Source organism: Rattus norvegicus, chromosome 18 (assembly GCF_021556685.1).
Source record: "Rattus norvegicus strain SHRSP/BbbUtx chromosome 18, alternate assembly SHRSP_T2T, whole genome shotgun sequence".
In the NCBI taxonomy this organism is placed as follows: Eukaryota; Metazoa; Chordata; class Mammalia; order Rodentia; family Muridae; genus Rattus; species Rattus norvegicus.
Genome location: NC_141551.1, coordinates 1,911,391 through 1,928,152, shown reverse-complemented (window position 1 = coordinate 1,928,152; position 16,762 = coordinate 1,911,391). Strand labels below are relative to the sequence as shown.

The 16,762-nt window shown below is 42.2% G+C and overlaps 1 protein-coding gene across 19 annotated transcripts in view; it reads left to right on the top strand.

The window, feature by feature from the left end:
- The first annotated feature begins 9,754 nt into the window (after positions 1-9,754).
- Positions 9,755-16,762, top strand: part of Esco1 (establishment of sister chromatid cohesion N-acetyltransferase 1) — a 54,373-nt gene continuing 47,365 nt past the window's right edge. For all 19 annotated transcript variants that reach the window (XR_015642449.1, XR_015642447.1, XR_015642445.1 and 16 more), the window contains exon 1: positions 9,755-9,867. The gene's annotated coding sequence lies outside the window, so the exon portion shown is untranslated. The remainder of the gene's footprint in view (positions 9,868-16,762) is intronic.

Below are 16,762 nucleotides of genomic sequence, written 5' to 3'. Positions count from 1 at the left end.
CAATCAGATCTTTGGACAGAGTTTTAAATAAACCTTTCATTTTATATATAGTAAGTCCTTCGACTTAAAAAAATCCAATTCCTTATTTGCAATAACCACACAGTTAAATTTAGTAACACAACATCTACAATTGATATAATTACAAATATAGTGCAAATAATTTCCACTATCACAAGAAGTTTGGATAATATTAATTTATTATCATTTGATTCTAAAACGTATTATTTTTGGTCCTCAGGAGAATGTTGTGTCTGAAAGCAAGGGAATACAACTGCTTACTGTGCTCTCCAATATCTAGAATACTGTTTTCATAGAATATGCTTTTGTCACAAAACGCCCCTGTTCCAATGTATGGGAACTGGTCCCACGGGTCAATGAGATCAAAGGAGGAGGCAGGGAAGCCCAGAATTGCAGTGTGCAGTTTATGGGTGACTTACAACAGATACATTGGCCTGGGCATCAGGAAAAGCACATAGGTCCTTGTGATTAGGGTTAGAAGGTATGTGGGGTATAAACAGGTGAAAGTTATTTCAGAGCTAGGCATGGTGGTGCAAGTTTGGGGCCAGCATGCATCACCAGATTTCACCCAACTAAGAGTATTTCTTGTCTATTTCAAGCTAATCAGAGTCAGGTACATCCTTAGGCCAAGGTCTTGTCATAAAGCTTCAGACAACTCTCTCGTGATTTGTCTATTTTATTCTGGGAAGCTGACCATGGTGACTCAGGGATAATTTTGATAGTTTCCACTCAAAATAATTTTAGTAATGTCAAGATAAATCTATAGTCCTTTATTTTATTTTATTCTTTAAATCTATAGTCCTCTATTGATATGCATGAACAATTAGATGCTTCTCTCCATTAAAACGTGCGCTTTATAAGGAAGGAGACCTTGTGCATATCACTCAATGCAGTAATGCCAATACTGAGCAACTGGTACTCTTACCCACAAATCCCCTTTCCACTTGGGGTCATCTTCCTTCTAACCCATCTCTTTCCCCCTCAGTAATATAGGAATGTCTAACATCTCATAGTTCATTAAGCTCACTCTTCTTTTCAGATGTTTGTACATGTAATGTTATAATCTAGTTAAAACGTATTGTCAAATAGAGGAAACCTGTCCCCCCAAAAGAGAAAAGCCATTGTCTCTAGATGAATATCAAACACATTTTTCTTTTGTCTTTTATTTTGTAGCTTGATATTTTTGTATGTTTCAAGGGTAAGGATGGACAGCAGGAAGAATACTGCTGCAGCCTTGAACTTTGTAAAATAATTCTCACTCTATTGCAGTATGAATGTGTGCTCCGAAGGGAAGACAGCAACAAGGGCTGAACAAAGTACATGCTCTATTTGCTGCTACCCACAGGGTCAAGTCTGGAAGTGGGGTTTTGTGTCCTCTGTGAGTTGGCAGAGGTTTATATGCTGTGGCAGTTATACTGATCACAAAAAAAGAACAAGGAAATGAGAATGTGATGACTTGGGGGCAATGTACCCATTTAAAGAACTTGTTGTGATAAGCAAGTGCAGAAAACTACATCCTGAGCTAGAGATATAGTTCAGTTGGTTGTGTTTGTCTAGCAGGCAAAGGCTCTGTGTTCAGTCTCCAGCACAGCATAAACCAGATGTGGTAGTTGTCTTAGTTAGGGTTTTATTGCTGTGAACAGACACCATGACCAATATAAGTTTTATAAAGGACAACATTTAATTGGGGCTGGCTTACAGGTTCAGAGGTTCAGTCCATTATCATCAAGGGAGAGCATGACAGCATTGCAGCATTCGGGGAGGCATGGTGCAGGAGGAGCTGAATTCCACATCTTCACCTGAAGGAACCCAGGAACAGAATGAGCATTCTCAGGCAGCTAGAAGGAGTGATACACTTCCTCCAACAAGGCCACACCTTCTAATAGTGCCACTCCCTGGGCCAAGCATATACAAACCATCACATTCCACTCCCTGGCTTCCACAGGCTTGTTTAAACACATGAGTCTATACCTATGAGGCCATACCTAAATACAGCATAATAAAAAAAGTATATTTAGTTTAACTTCCAAAGTTCCCATAGTCTATAGCAGTATTATCAATGCTAAAAGTCCAAAGTTCAAAGTCTCTTCCAAGATCCATCCAATCACTTAACTGTAATCCCGCAGTTAAGACAGGCAACCAGCTGGGCAAATGTCAAACTCTGCCATCTCCATGTCTGATGTCAGTGTGGTCTTCGGATCTTCAACTCCTTTTTCATCTTTGTTGACTACAACAAACTTCTTTCTCCTGAGCTGACTCCACTCCCTGTTAGCAGCTTTCCTCAGCAGATGGCCCGTGACTCTGGCATCTTTAACATCTTTGGGTCTCCAAGGCAGATTCAATGTTACAGCTTGTTTCAATGTCTGGGATCCACACATGATCCTCCAAAGGGCTGCCTTCACTTCTCCAGCTCTGCTCTCTGTAGCAGTTTAACTGCAGGCTGACCCACACTACACTGTTGCTGTTGTTCTTAGTGATCATACCATAGTGCTGGCGTCTCCAATACACTGGGGTCTTCTGTTGCATCGAGGCTTCACCAATAGCCTCTCCTAGGCTCTCTTCATGATGTCAAGCCTTAACTCCTTTGCCTGACCCCTTCAGTCCTGGGCCATCAGATGCAACTGAGGCTGCACCTTCACTAATGGCCTTCCAAGGCCTCTCACAGTGCCCAGCCTCAGCTGCTCTCCATGACCCTTTCATGCCTTCAAAACCAGTACCACCTGGGTGACTCTTACACATTACCAAGTCCAACCACAGCACAAGGTACAACCTTGGCATCTCTAGAACACAGCTCTCAAAAAACACTTCCCAGAAGATTTCACCTCAGTGAGGTTGATCTCCTCCTTAACTCCAGCTAACCAACATCAATTGTCCCAGGAGTCTCCTTTTCCTCTTGAATGTAAAGCCAGAGACACATGGCTGAAGTCTCTGGCTTCACATGTGTCCAGCTTGCAAGAGCTCGAACATGGCCCCTTTGTTCTATTACATTATCACTAGCTTCCTCTTTTCTAACTCCTTCACTGCCTAAACTTGGCTGTCCTGGATCTTCCTCTATAGATTTGTAGGACCCGATCAGCCCTATGTCTAGGAGGTCCCACTCATGAAAACATGGAGATGGAGATCGATGCAATAAGCAAGAGGTTTAATGATCCAGTGCACTGGGGTGACCCTGTAATCAGGACAGAAGTAACTCCGAAGAACAAAAGCTCACACCCTTTATACTGTTTCAGGTATAGGCTTTAGGTTACAGCATGAGTTGGTTATTTCTCATTGGTGGATGGTGGGGCCTATTACCTTTTGAATTCATTGGTGGCTGCCTATTGTCCTTTGAATTCACTGGAGGCCCTTGGTGAGGAAATATCTTTGGCATGCAGAGGGGGTGATGAAGGACCCCTGCTAAGGGTGGTTAGCTCATTTCCTGGAACACGGTGTTTTCCTAAATTCCACCTGGTGTTTGCCTAAGGCAGCCGATGTCCTTAAATTTGAATCTTACAGATTGACCTTGAACTCAGAGATCCTGGGATTAAAGGTTTGTACTAAGTTTCCTGGAGCTAACTTAGCTGGGATCTTGCCCCAAGGTCATTACTTCCTTAATTCAACTTAATATCCTTGAGCACAGGATTCAGCTGCATTTTACTTCCGGGTGCCCCCTTTAATACTCTGAACCATATTTTTTCTATTTTTCCTTTTTCAATTTCTCTTATCTCATTAAAATGCTCTTCATGAAACTTAACCAGAGAACAAAATCTATGATGGGCGTTTCTGAGACTTTCTTTGTCAATTTAATTAATCTGAGTCTTTTTCACCTTAGCCTCAGGCCAACTCTTTCAGACAAGTGCAGAAAGCAGCCACATTCTTCGACAAAAATACCACAAAAGCAGTCTTTCACATACTGAAAATTCTTCTCCTCTGAAACCTCTTGGTCCAGGCCTGCACAATTCAAATTACTCTCAGTAACAAAGATTTCCAAATTTCTACTAAGATAGCCCTCAAGTCCCATTTACAGCATTCCACTGCTTTCCAAATCCAAAGTCCCAAAATTCACATTCTTCCAAACAAAAGCATGGTCTGGCCTATCACAGCAATACCCCAGCTCCTGGTACCAACTTCTGGTACCAACTTCTGTCTCAGTTAGGACCTTATTGCTGTTAACAGACACCATGACCAATGTAAGTTTTATAAAGGACAGCATTTAATTGGGGTTGGCTTACAAGTTCAGAGGTTCAGTCCATTATCATCAAGGCAGGAGTATGACAGCATTGCAGCATCCAGGCAGGCATGGTGCAGAAGGAGCTGAGTTCTACATCTTTACCCAAAGGAAGCCAGGAACAGAATGAGCATTCTCAGGCAGCTAGGAGGAGGGTCTCCAAGCCCGCCCTCACCGTGACACACTTCCTCCAACAAGGCCACACCTTCTAATACTGCTACTCCTTAAGCCAAGCATATGCAAACCATCACTGTAATATATGCCTGTAATCTCAGCACTCAGAAGATAGGAGCAGGAAGATCAGAAATTGAAGGTCATCTTCAGCTACACACTGAGTTCCATCCAGGGCAGCCTAAACTCCATGAAACCCCATCTAAATAATCAAAAACAAACAAGTCTGGGGTCATCGAGGAAAGCGAAGTGGGTAAAGGTTCCAGGCGGTAGAGATTCAGTTCTCAGTTCAGCCAGAGAACATGTAGCGGGTGGTGGGGTGGGGGTGGGGGGTGGCACAGCTTTTGTTTCAAGCTTGGGCAGATAGCAAAGTGAACCAATCAGAACTGTCTCCTAGGACTTTCATTCTATTTACATTAGTTTGCACAGAGATTAAGTAACCTCTGTCCAATTGTCAGAAGAGCCTATCTATTTGAGAATGAATGCAGATAAAAGAAAAGGATGTAGAGTAAAAGGTTTGAGCACATTTCCAGGCCTTGAAGTTCTACCAATCCCTAAACTCAAAATCCCACCCGTTCCTGATCTTGCCCTGAGATCGGGGACTTGAAATTCCACCAATCCCAAACCTGGAAACCTCCACTCTGGAAATCTGCATCCCCAAGACACCTTTTCTCTCCCAAGCAGAGGCAGCTACCCTCCTTTGTTCTTCTCAGTCTCTTTCGTGAAGTTTGTTGTGTGACTGTTATTTCTTGGCTCCCATCTGCCAGGGTACTTTCCCCTGAGAGCTCTAACACTTGCTGAGGCAGCAATTGAAACCTGTTGACACAGTTTGAGTCTTGGTTTTCAGTATGGCCTGAGGTCATCTGCTCACCAACAGTTTCCAGTTATAATAGCAAAAAAAAAAAAAAAAAAAAAAAAAAAAAAGACTTTTAAAATGTTGCTTATATTAGTTTCAGGTGGATTTTAATCATTTCAAATTGTTGAGAGCTGGCCAATTTTTAAATTTGATTAATAAGCATTTCTTTCTCGCTTTTAAGAAAAAATACAATCTTATTTGGCTATGTGACAGGGAAAGTTATATTAGAATACTTTCCCCAAGGATACACCAAACATTCATCTACTCACCTCAGATTGGGAACCCTTGGAGACTAAAGTATGGATATCTCCCAGATCCAATTTAGTGGATCAATGTGTTTTACTGGGGCTACTTACAGAAATGTGGGTGAGGGGTCACTTACATGAGCCGAGAATGACACAAAGACAAAGCCCAGCATGGGTGAAAACTCACTATCTAGGAACCTGGAATACACAGGTTGGAGAGTGTCTTTTCCAGGTGCCTCAGCTGGACTAAACCTGTGGTGATTTTAAAGAAAATGGCTCCCATAGGTCAATAAGGAGTGGCATTATTAGAGGTGTGGCCTTGTTGGAATAGGTGTGGCCTTGTATGAGGAAGCGTGTCAGTGTGGGGGTAAGCTTTGAGGTCTCATATGCTCAAGCTATACTCAGCTTGTGTCTCCTGCTGCTTGTGGATCAAGATATAGAACTCTCAGCTCTTTCTTCAGCACCATGTCTGCCTGCATGCCATCATGCTTCTTGCCATGGTAATAATGGACTAAGCATGTGAAACTGTAAGCCAGCCCAGTTAAATGTTTTTCTTTATAAGAGATGCCATGATCATGGTGTCTCTTTACAGCAATAAAATTCTAAGATAAAAACCTCTTCCAGGAAGCTCATCTAATTTCTATATCCTCCAAGTAGCTGGTTCATCAGTCTCAGAGTCTTCTTCTGTAGCTCAGCTTGTCTGAGAATGTTTTTTTGCAGCTTGGCTCTGCCCTTCTGGAGAGACACTCAGCTTTTACTACTTAATCTGGCAGGGAAGGGGCCTAGTGAATCTAGTCAGTTTCAGGGACTTCCTGAAGCTATTTTGAATTGTTTACCTTCTTGCTTAAGGAGCTTACTGCAGGATGGTTTTTTTTTTTTTTTTTCGGAGCTGGGGATCGAACCCAGGGCCTTGCGCTTCCTAGACAAGCGCTCTACCACTGAGCTAAATCCCCAACCCCAGGATGGTTTGTTTTAATCTAGAGGGAAACTATTACACCATAGGGAATGCTAGGGCACATGTATAGAAAACAGAACAAATTGTTGAAGTGGTTATCTCTCTCTATCTTGTATAGGGATCAATTCAGGTGTCAGACTTGGTAGCAAGCTCTTCCATTTACCTGCTGAGCCATCTTTCTGGACCATTTGTTGTAGTTGTTAGCATTTTGTCTAAGGTCTGCCCCACAGTTACCTGGCAATAGCCAGGTGTTCTGGACTCTTGCTCTTGCCTTCTCCCCTCCCCCTGCCCCTTTCCACCCTCTCCCCGTGCTCATGGCCAGCCTCTACTCCTCTACTCTCTCTTTCTTTCTGCCTTTTTCTGTCTCTACTACTCTCTCACCCGCCCCATGGCTTGAATAAACTCTATTCTATACTATACTGTTGTGTGGGTGGTCCCCTCAGCATGGACCCACCGAGGCCCCCCTCCCCCTCATACCTGAGTACACATTCATAAAACATATCCCCCCCTTTATCTTTTTATAACCACATCACTCATGTTTACAATGCAATCCTCTGAGCAAAAGTATAGCCACCATCTTCAGCAGATGAGCTGAACCTAATTCCAAGAGTCTTTCACCCTCCACTGTGCTTATTGACTGTAGATCTCCCTATATAAAAAGAGGGGTAGGGCCCCAAATCAGAATTCAGCAGCTCCTCCCAGCCATTGTATGCAATTCAGTGCTAGTTGTATGTGGTTGTGTGGGGAAGGAAGTGCTAGAGTATTTAGGCAAAGAAGGATAACTGGAGTTGGGGCTCCATCTGTGAGGGTTTGGGAAAGCCAATGTCCATGTTGGTCAGGTCTTTAAAATGCAGCTGCAGTGAGTGACCTCTCATTCATGCTCTGTATCTGTACTGGCTCGTTTTATGTGTCAACTTGACACAGGCTGGAGTTATCACAGAAAAAGGAGCATCAGTTGTGGAAATACCTTCATGATATCGAGCTATAAGGCATTTTCTCAACTAGTGACCAAGTGGGGAGGACCCAGCCCATTATGGGTGGTGCCGTCCCTGGGCTGGTGGTCTTGAGTTCTATAAGAGAGCAAGCTGAGAGAGTCAGGAGAAGTAAGCCAGCTTCCTGACCTGCTTGAGTTCCAGTCCTGACTTCCTTTGATGATGAAACAGAAATATGGAAATAAGCTGAATAAACCCTTTCCTCCCCAATTTGCTTCTTAGTCATGATGTTTGTGCAGGAATAGAAACCCTAAGATGGTATCTAATCCCAAGAAACTTCATTGGTTTTCCAGGATGAACTTTGGTGGAATTGTCCTTTGATTTGCTGTTGGGAACCTTATGAAGAAGTAGACCAAAACAAGTTTTTTCATTGCACATTTAAGTAACTGGATATAAATATATACATATAATGTGTACTATATGTATATGTTCATATGTTTATATGAACATCTACAATAAACAGATTATTAGTTAAATTTTAAATTACTTTTTGAGGGGAGGTTTCAAGTTCTCCCTCTGTAGCCCAGGCCAGCCTAGAACTCATAATCTTTCTGTTTCTCCCATGCTCTCTTATTGTTAATCCCAAATATCTGAGGAGAAAGACATCCAACAGAAAGCATCAGGGCCAAATTAATTAAAGCAAGCTTTTAAAATTCAAGTTTATGGGCTGCCTTCCCCTAAGGTAGAATTTAAGAAGTCAGGTGAATATGAGGAGGACAAGGTTTTTATAACTCAGGGGTAGGAGGTTGCAGGCAAAATAAGCCAGGTACCAGGAGCAGCATGTGAGCATGACAAGTTAGACAAAAACAACCCCCTGAAACAAAAACATGAGTGCAAGGTGGGCATAGCAACGATAGTCATAGCAACCTTTGAAGCTACCATAGGGTTGCAAGATGCTTATAAACAACTTTTTGAAACAAGGACATGGTTGCCCTTCCCTGGAACAGGTACTGCAGAATCATTTGTAGTTGAGGTTACAGGTGGGACCTAGCCCAGTCCTTGAGAAACAGGTTTAATCATAAAGAAGATCGGGCCTAGCTTGCCTTTACTTTAAGATGGTTCTTTGCCTCTTTCAAGTCTATCATGGAAGCAGGATGATTCACCAATATAATTCCTGGCTTCAAAAGTAAGTAATATGATTTCAAAAGGTCTGACAGGGATTTTAAAGCTAACAGAGCAGAATACAGGCCTTACTTAGAAGGCCTACTTTGTAAGAGTGTGTATGTGTATGTGTATGTGCAAAGTTAGTGAAGACAAGCTGAGTCACCCAACTAAGAAAACCTCACTAGTTGTCCACTAATCATAAAGTGAAGAGAAACGTTAGTTGGGCCATTTCCTATATGCCATTAAGGCATAAATCTGGAGCCTGGGCATGAAGGCTCAGAACTTAGGAAGTGGACACAGGACGATCTGAAAGTCAAGTTCATTCTAAGCTACATAGAAATTGAGAGGTCACATTAAACTCTGTCTCAGAAAAACTAAAACTACTTTTGGTTTTCTTTGGATGTTTCTAAATGGCAGTCTGAATATTACCTTCATTAAAATACCCTACAGCTTTGTTCAGGCTCTTAGCTCTCAGTTATCAAACACTTGTTAAAAAAAAAGGGTGAATTCTTATGTGCTTTAGTGTAGCTTGGACTAAAGAGAATGGATATTGAATCCTGCCCCTTTTCTTTACATTGGCCCCTATTAAAGATCAAAAGATAAGGCTCTCAGATCCCACAGAAAGTGCTGGAACCTGTAGCAAATTTGGGACCTCAGTGAGTTTATTTTAAAGGGGTTTTACAAATTTATTAGAATTTTCATTTATGTGTGTGAGGGTGCATATGCAATGGCTGGCATGTATAAGTCAGAGGACAATTTGCGGGATTTCTCTTTCTTCTTCTACCATGGGGCTCACAGGGGTCGAATTCAGCTGTAATATTTGGCCGCAAGCACTTTCACTTTCTAAGCCATCTAACAGGCCCCAAAGTGGGTGTGTGACTCGAGATGACCGCGTGGACCAGTCGCTTCCAACAGGGGGCGCTGCCCCCTCCCCGTAAAGCGCCCACCCGCGGAGGCGCGCACGCGAGGCCTCCCACCGCGCCTGCGCTGAGTGTGGACGCCAGATTATCCTTTACCCGACGCCCAGCTGTCGCGGCCCGAGTGAAAATTGCGTGACACGCAGAGAGCGTGGCGGCCATCTTCGTCTTCTGGGCGCGTCAGCTGAGCGGCTTGGGGCCGAAGACAAGCGCCGCGCAAGCGCACCCACGACGGCCCCAGGTAACTCCCATCTGACGGGAGAGGCGTCGCCGCCGCCGGAAGTTTGGTGTTTGTGCCGCGGGGCGGCGACGGCCGCTGCAGAAGCAGCTGAGTGTCTCCGGGTACCCGGATGTGAGGCGACCTGTGGGCTGCAGGAGGACCCCGGGCCGCGCAGCAGGAAGGTACGTGAGCACCCCCCCACAGTCCTGCGTCTTCGCCACCCTCTCCCAGCCCTGGCGGAGAGCGGACCGCTGTTCTTCCCTCCCGTCCTCAGTGCCGCCCACCTCTTCCTCGTGTGCCCCGGCTTCTGGTACCCCCCAGGAACCAGCTGGGCGGTTCGCAGACGCTGGCGCCCGGGGTGGGCGGCTGCGCGTCACCTGCCGCTGCTGGCCGGCTGTCATAGTTAGTGAGGAGCTGGGTTTCTCGGACGGCTGGAGGTGGCGCACAGCTATGGCGATTGCAAACAGCCTGCGCTCTGACCCGCAGGTAGCCGGGGCCTGGTCCCCGCCTCCGCCTCTCTCCTTCCGTCTGTCTTCCTTCCGCCGTCTCTCCCCTGCCTCCCGCAGTAGCCAGGCTGCGGCCCCTGAGCCTCCTGCTGACCCGCCCTGAAGCCCTAAGGCCCAGCAACGTGCGGGGCGGAATGTGGGTGATCCCGGCTCCTGGTCTTCATCTTGGGAGGGGAGCGATGTCCGGCTTCCCCATTTAACGAAATAATGCAGGCTCGAGATGGGAACTGGAGGACAGGTAGAAATAGATCCTTTGAGGGCTCCGGGGAAGTTTCGTATCGGTAGGGAGATACGAGCGGAAGTGAATTGGGTCTTAGATTATAGCAAGCTTTTTATTCTGCAGAAGTAGAGTTGCATGTCTGTGTCACCAAAAGTCCGAAAATCAGATCTCCGCACTCTGCGACTAAGTGGAGCCTTGTGAAAATTAGACCCGTACAGAATTTTGTCATGGGTGGTGGTAGGCGGGGGAGTAGGAAATACAGGAAGATGGAAGAAGTCAGCTGAAATGAGTTTCTTGTAGGAAGAAGCAAAGGCAGCTTATAATACCTAAGTGGTATTACAAATTACAAAACAGTTTTTCCGCTTTTCAGAGACTCACCTTGTAATCCAGGCTGCCCTGGAACTCAGATCCACCTGCCTCCTAGAATTGGGATTAATGGCTAGTGCCGCTAATGCACGGCACAGAACTGTATCTTACTTAGTAAAATATAAGATGTGACTTCTCCCCCAATCTAAACAGTTTTTGAAAAGTAGTAATGAGGGGCCGAGACCGACAAGCCAAGTTTGATCTCTGATCATGTGGAAGGAGAGAACGGACTTGAAGGCTCGGGGGTCTGCAATATACATACACATAAATAAGTAAATATAGGAATGGACCACGTGGTAGGGTTCTGTTTATATTGCTCAACATGAACAAAGCCCTAGGTTCAGTCTCTAGGACCAAAAATTAGGTTTCAGTTGTGTTAGTTAAGACTTCAGTGAACTAAGCTGTATTTGGTTTCTGATTGTGTTTTACATAGGGTACTAACATGAATTTTGTTTCTTAATTTGAAAAAAACTAAAATTTTCACTGAGACTTTCATGAACAAAACAGAATGAAAGTGCTTAATTTGGAAGCTACCAATTCAGATCTTTAGCATCTGAGGAACCAAAATTGTAGACACACTGTCCCTCTTTTTGAAAGACACACTATTACTCTAAGGCCAGGGCATTAGAATTATAGTTCTTTGGACAAAATTGTTCTGGCTTTTTAACTTTTAAGCACCATATTGTTTTACCTTGTTCAGTTTCTGTTGTTTGTTTTCTTTCTTTTTTTTTTTTGAGACAGGGTTTGTGTAGACTAGGCTGGCCTTGAACTGTGAGATCCTCCTGCCTTGGCCTCCTGAGCACCGTGATGAAAGGCATGTGCCACCACACCCGGCAGCAATATGATTTTGTGATGAACAAAAATTTGCAAGTTGATTAGCATGTTATATAGTTATTTCATTATTATATTTTCAAACATTTGATAGATTTCTTGCATATTTACTTCTTACACTTTACTATTCCCCTGCCACTCGTTCTCAACTAGTCCCCTTTTATTGTCATGACATGGGGTGAGGGTGGGGATACCAGTGAGTTTAGTTAGGGTATTTTATGGGATCACAACTTAAAAGAGTGCTTAGACTCAGAAGAAAATGTCTCTCCCTTCACCAGCCATTAACTAACTGCCTGTATGTAGATCTTCAGGGAAGGATGAGGCCTCTTGAATATTCCCCTATTGCCCTCAAGTTTATTTTATTTTATTATTAATATCTGTACCATGCAAGGGTTTTGCACCTCCATTTAAATTGATAAATTATGCTTCATAGAAAGGACACTAAAGGTGAATACAATTAACTCCCTTTCCCAGATGGTCTTTTTTTTGACTTGGTAAAAAATCAAAACTCAAGAGTTGATTATATTTGCTCTAAAAAATGAAAGTGACTAGGGTTGCATAATTCAAAATAATGTTTTCGGGTTGGGGATTTAGCTCAGTAGTAGAGCACTTGCCTAGCAAGCACAAGGCCCTGGGTTCAGTCCCCAGCTCCGAAAAAAAAAAAAGAAAAGAAAAAAAACAAAAAAAACCCAAAAAAACAAAATAATGTTTTCTTATAATAATTGAGTATTTTTCCCATGACTTTTATTAGGAGATTATGCTTTCCAGAGTTCATTGAATAAGCTTTACTGATAGTAATAAATTTAGATAATAGACACTAATTACTAATACCATAGGTTAATTCATTAAATAATTTTGTTTTGAAGTCTAGGCTTTTCTTGCATATGTACATGAATCAGTGAAAATTCTTTGGTTGTATATTTACTAAAATTTTGTTTTACTACTATAATTCTAGTTGGTAGCAAAGGATTGTTCTCACTCATGATTTGCTTTTTTTTTTTTACCATTTGATGGTTTTATTTATTTATTTATTTATTTATTTTTTTTTTATGGATTTTTTTTTTGGGGGGGGTTCTTTTTTTCGGAGCTGGGGACCGAACCCAGGGCCTTGCGCTTCCTAGGCAAGCGCTCTACCACTGAGCTAAATCCCCAACCCCGATGGTTTTATTTATATAATGAATTTTAGTCATATTCACCTCTCATTCTCCCCCTCTTTCATTGACACTCTTCTCAGAGTCCCCCTTCTACTTTTCTGTCTGTGTTTGTGTGTGGCCTCTATGAATTTCATTAAAGTTTGTTGACTTAGAGGGGTTGGGGATTTATTCTGTGGAGCAAGGACAACTTATAGTGTCTTTTCTGCTTGGGAGAGGGTGGCAGCTATAATGCTTGGTGGTATGAATGTTTGAAGATAGCCAGATTCATTCTGATCCTGTAGGGGAAACCTCAAGGAGTAAATAAAAATAAGATAATGTAAAGGGTTTCTCCCTCTTAGTGTTTTAAAGATAAGGTCTCCTGTAGCTCAGATTGGCCTTAAAGTACAACTGCTTTCACCTCTCAAGTGGTGAGAAAGGCATCATGGCATCCCTGTGTTCTCCCCAACCCCTCTTCTCTTAGCAGTGACTGGGTCTCACTCCATGGTCCTGGTTGGCTTCTCTCTCTGGAGTACTATGTATGAAAGACAACAACTGGCCTTTTCTTTTTCTTCTTCTTCTCCACTACCTCCTTTTCCTCTTCCTCCCCCTCATGTGCCCCCTCCTATTTCATAGGTTCTATTTCATGTGTGACTCAGGCCTCTCAAATGCTGGGATTACAGGTGTGTGCCATCATTTGTGGCTAATATTCTCCTGGTTTCAAAATCCCTTCATCCTCTTAAAAATTATGTGTGATTCTAAACAGCTCTTTTTTTTTTTTTTTTTGTTTGCTTGTATTTTCGAGACAGGGTTTCTCTGTGTAGCTTTGACTGCCCTGGAACTCTGTAAACCAGGCTGGCCTTGAACTCAGAGATCTGCCTGCTTCTGCCTCGAAAGTTCTGGAATGAAAGACATTCACCACCATTATCTGGCTCTTCTGTAGGATTTTAAATAGCTTTTGCCAATACTGTTATATGTGTTATAGTTATTTTGTTATAGATAAGTATATTCATTCAAATGTATAGTAATGCCTGAATTAAAAGTTAATATAAGGAGCTAGAGAGATGGCTGAGTGGTTAAAAACACTTGTTGCATGCTCTTGCAAAGGACCTTGGTTCAGTTCCCAGCATCCACATGGTGGCTCACAGCAATCCCTAACTAGTTGCAGGGAATCTGATACCCCCTTCTGAACTCATGGACACCAGAGATACACATGGGGGATGGAGATACATAACATACAGGCAAACACTCATACACATTCAAAGCAGTTAGTATAAATAGCATCTTTAATGATACACAGCAGGACTCCAAATTATTTTGCTACAGAATGGCAGTTGTAATCACCTTAGTGTTTGACTTAGCAGAATACAACTGTATTGTCCTGTGAGCTTCTGTATCCACTTCAGGTAGCAATTTCTGGTTGACATTTATGAAGAAAATCCAGTTTCACACCAATATATTGAGAGAGATTTTAATAATTTTAGATAAAAGTCCCAGACTTTCTAAACTCTTTATACTCATTAATCATTGTCTCTTTTATACTTGGTTTTTTTGTTTTTGTTTTTTTCTTTTTTCTTTTTTTCGGAGCTGGGGACCGAACCCAGGGCCTTGCAATTGCTAGGCAAGTGCTCTACCACTGAGCTAAATCCACAACCCTATACTTTTTTTTTAACTTTATTTTTTATTTTTGTCTCTTTTTAGTGAGGTGTTACTCTGTTGCTCAGGCTGGCTTAGCCTTGAATTCTTGGGCTCGAAGGGATCCTTTTGCCTCAGTTTCCTTGGGTAGGGAAACTTGAAGTTTTTTATTTTTAATTATTTATTGTCTTTTTATCTTTTGTTGTGCTTATTTGGAACCCAAGACCTTGTACATGTCTGGCAAGTGGTTTTCTACTGAGTTCCATTTCAGGACTAGTGTGTTTTCTCTGTGTTGTGTGTATAGCCTGTTGATTTATAATCATCTTCAAAAAAATTTTACTTAGCAGTTTATGTACTTGCTATTTCTAAAGGCTTTCAAAATTCTATTTTGGAAACCCAGTGTACACACCTGTAAACGTAACACTTGGGAGGCAGAGGCAAGGAAGCATGAAGGTCAGTCTAGTTACATAGCAACTTTATCTAAAAAAAAATCTGACTTGGCATTGCTACTGTTTTTTTTCTTCAGTATTTTGGAACTATTTTGGGTATTTTTGCTTAAATAAATGTTATATTTGTTTGCCGTTGCTGTGATTAAGTTCTCTTAATTTTTTATGAATTACTAAAATTTTTTTTTCTTTTTTGAAGCAGAGTTTCTCTGTGTAGGCCTAGCTATCCTGGAACTCACTCTGTAGACCAGGCTGGCTTCAAACTCCACAGAGACCAGCCTGTTGCCTCTCAACTGCTGGGATTAAAGGCGGGTGCCATCACCCCCCACTCTCCACCCCCTTCTAGTTACTAAATACCTAAGCTTAGTGAGTGAGTGGAGAAAGGGCAGAGTATCATGAGTTGATTGACAGTTGTTTAAGTTGACATTATGTATGATACCAGAAAGTTTTGTCAATGTAGCTCTGCGGTAGTGTCTGTTTAGCATGCATGAGGCTCACATTTTTTGGTATTTTTTGGTAGGTGCACACGCACGCACATGATGATTATGTAGGTATGGAGTGAATTTTCTTGAGACTTCCACTTTTAATGTGGGTTTCAAGCAGCTAGGCTTTTGTGGCAAATATATTTACCTGCTGAACCATCTTGACAGCCCTTGGGGGCATTTTTGAACATGAAAGAATCTTAAATTATAAGAGTTCATTGGCAAGTTACACAGATTCTTTTTTTTTTTTTTTTTTAAAGATTTATTTATTACATATAAGTACACTGTAGCTGTCTTCAGACACACCAGAAGAGGGCATCAGATCTCATTACAGATGGTTGTGAGCCACCATGTGGTTGCTGGGATTTGAACTCAGGACCTCTGGAAGAGCAGCCAGTGCTCTTAACCGCTGAGCCATCTCTCCAGCCCCGTTACACAGATTCAAATAAAGAAGAGATGACTGCAGTACTAACAGAAAGACAGAAACTACTGAACGTTCTGCTTTATCCGAAAGACAACAGCCGGTATAAACCTGAATGGACTTCAGGAAGCACAGGGTTGTGGAGTACTATAGTACAACTCTGGGAATTGGCTTACCTTGTTCAATTCCTCAAATAGTTGGTGTTTTATAATTGTTAATCTTTTTTGTCTCAATTAGGTGAATTTGCCTCTCTGACATTTGACAGTATCTGGACATTTTGACAATACTGGGAAAAGGGAGGCTGTTGGCATTTAGTGGGTATAGGCCAGGGAGACTGCTTCTGAACACCCTCTATTCATACAGACAGCTCTTCACAACAGGGCCTTTATCTAGTCTAAAAATGTTAATAGTGACCGACTTGATAAACACGGAGAGCGAGTGAGCAAGCGAGTGCCATGTTGTATGTATGGAGGTCAGGGAAATCAGTTCTCTAGTTCCACTATGTGGCTTTTGGGATCAAAGTGAGGTCAGGCCTTAGGCTTGGTATCAAATGCCTTGTGTGTATGTAATAAAACATTTAAGTAGCTATGTAATGTAAAGTAACCTTTTCTCATACTCCCAACACTGGTCCATAGTTTGTTTTCCCAGAAGTTAGCCATCACTACTGCTTTTTCTACAGTCACTATGTACGTAAACGTGGTTCTGTGTGTTTCTTCCTCCCTTTAACTGCATGATGTTCACCCCAGTTTACCTTGCCTTTTGGTTTAATTATGTTTCTCGGCTGTTGGAGCCTGTCAGTTTTAGCTTAGTTGTTGAATAGCTTTATCAGTATATTCACTTATTTTTTTGAATTTGATTTTCTGAAAAAAATTAAATTTTATGCATTTTAATAAGTCATTTGTGGAAATCAACAAGATAAAGAACATTTCCATTATCCCTCAAATTACATAATTTCTCCCTAACATTTACCTCTTGGCAGTAATTCATCTGCTTTCTGACTGTACAAAACTTGATTTTTCTATAATTTCATGAAGAGTAGA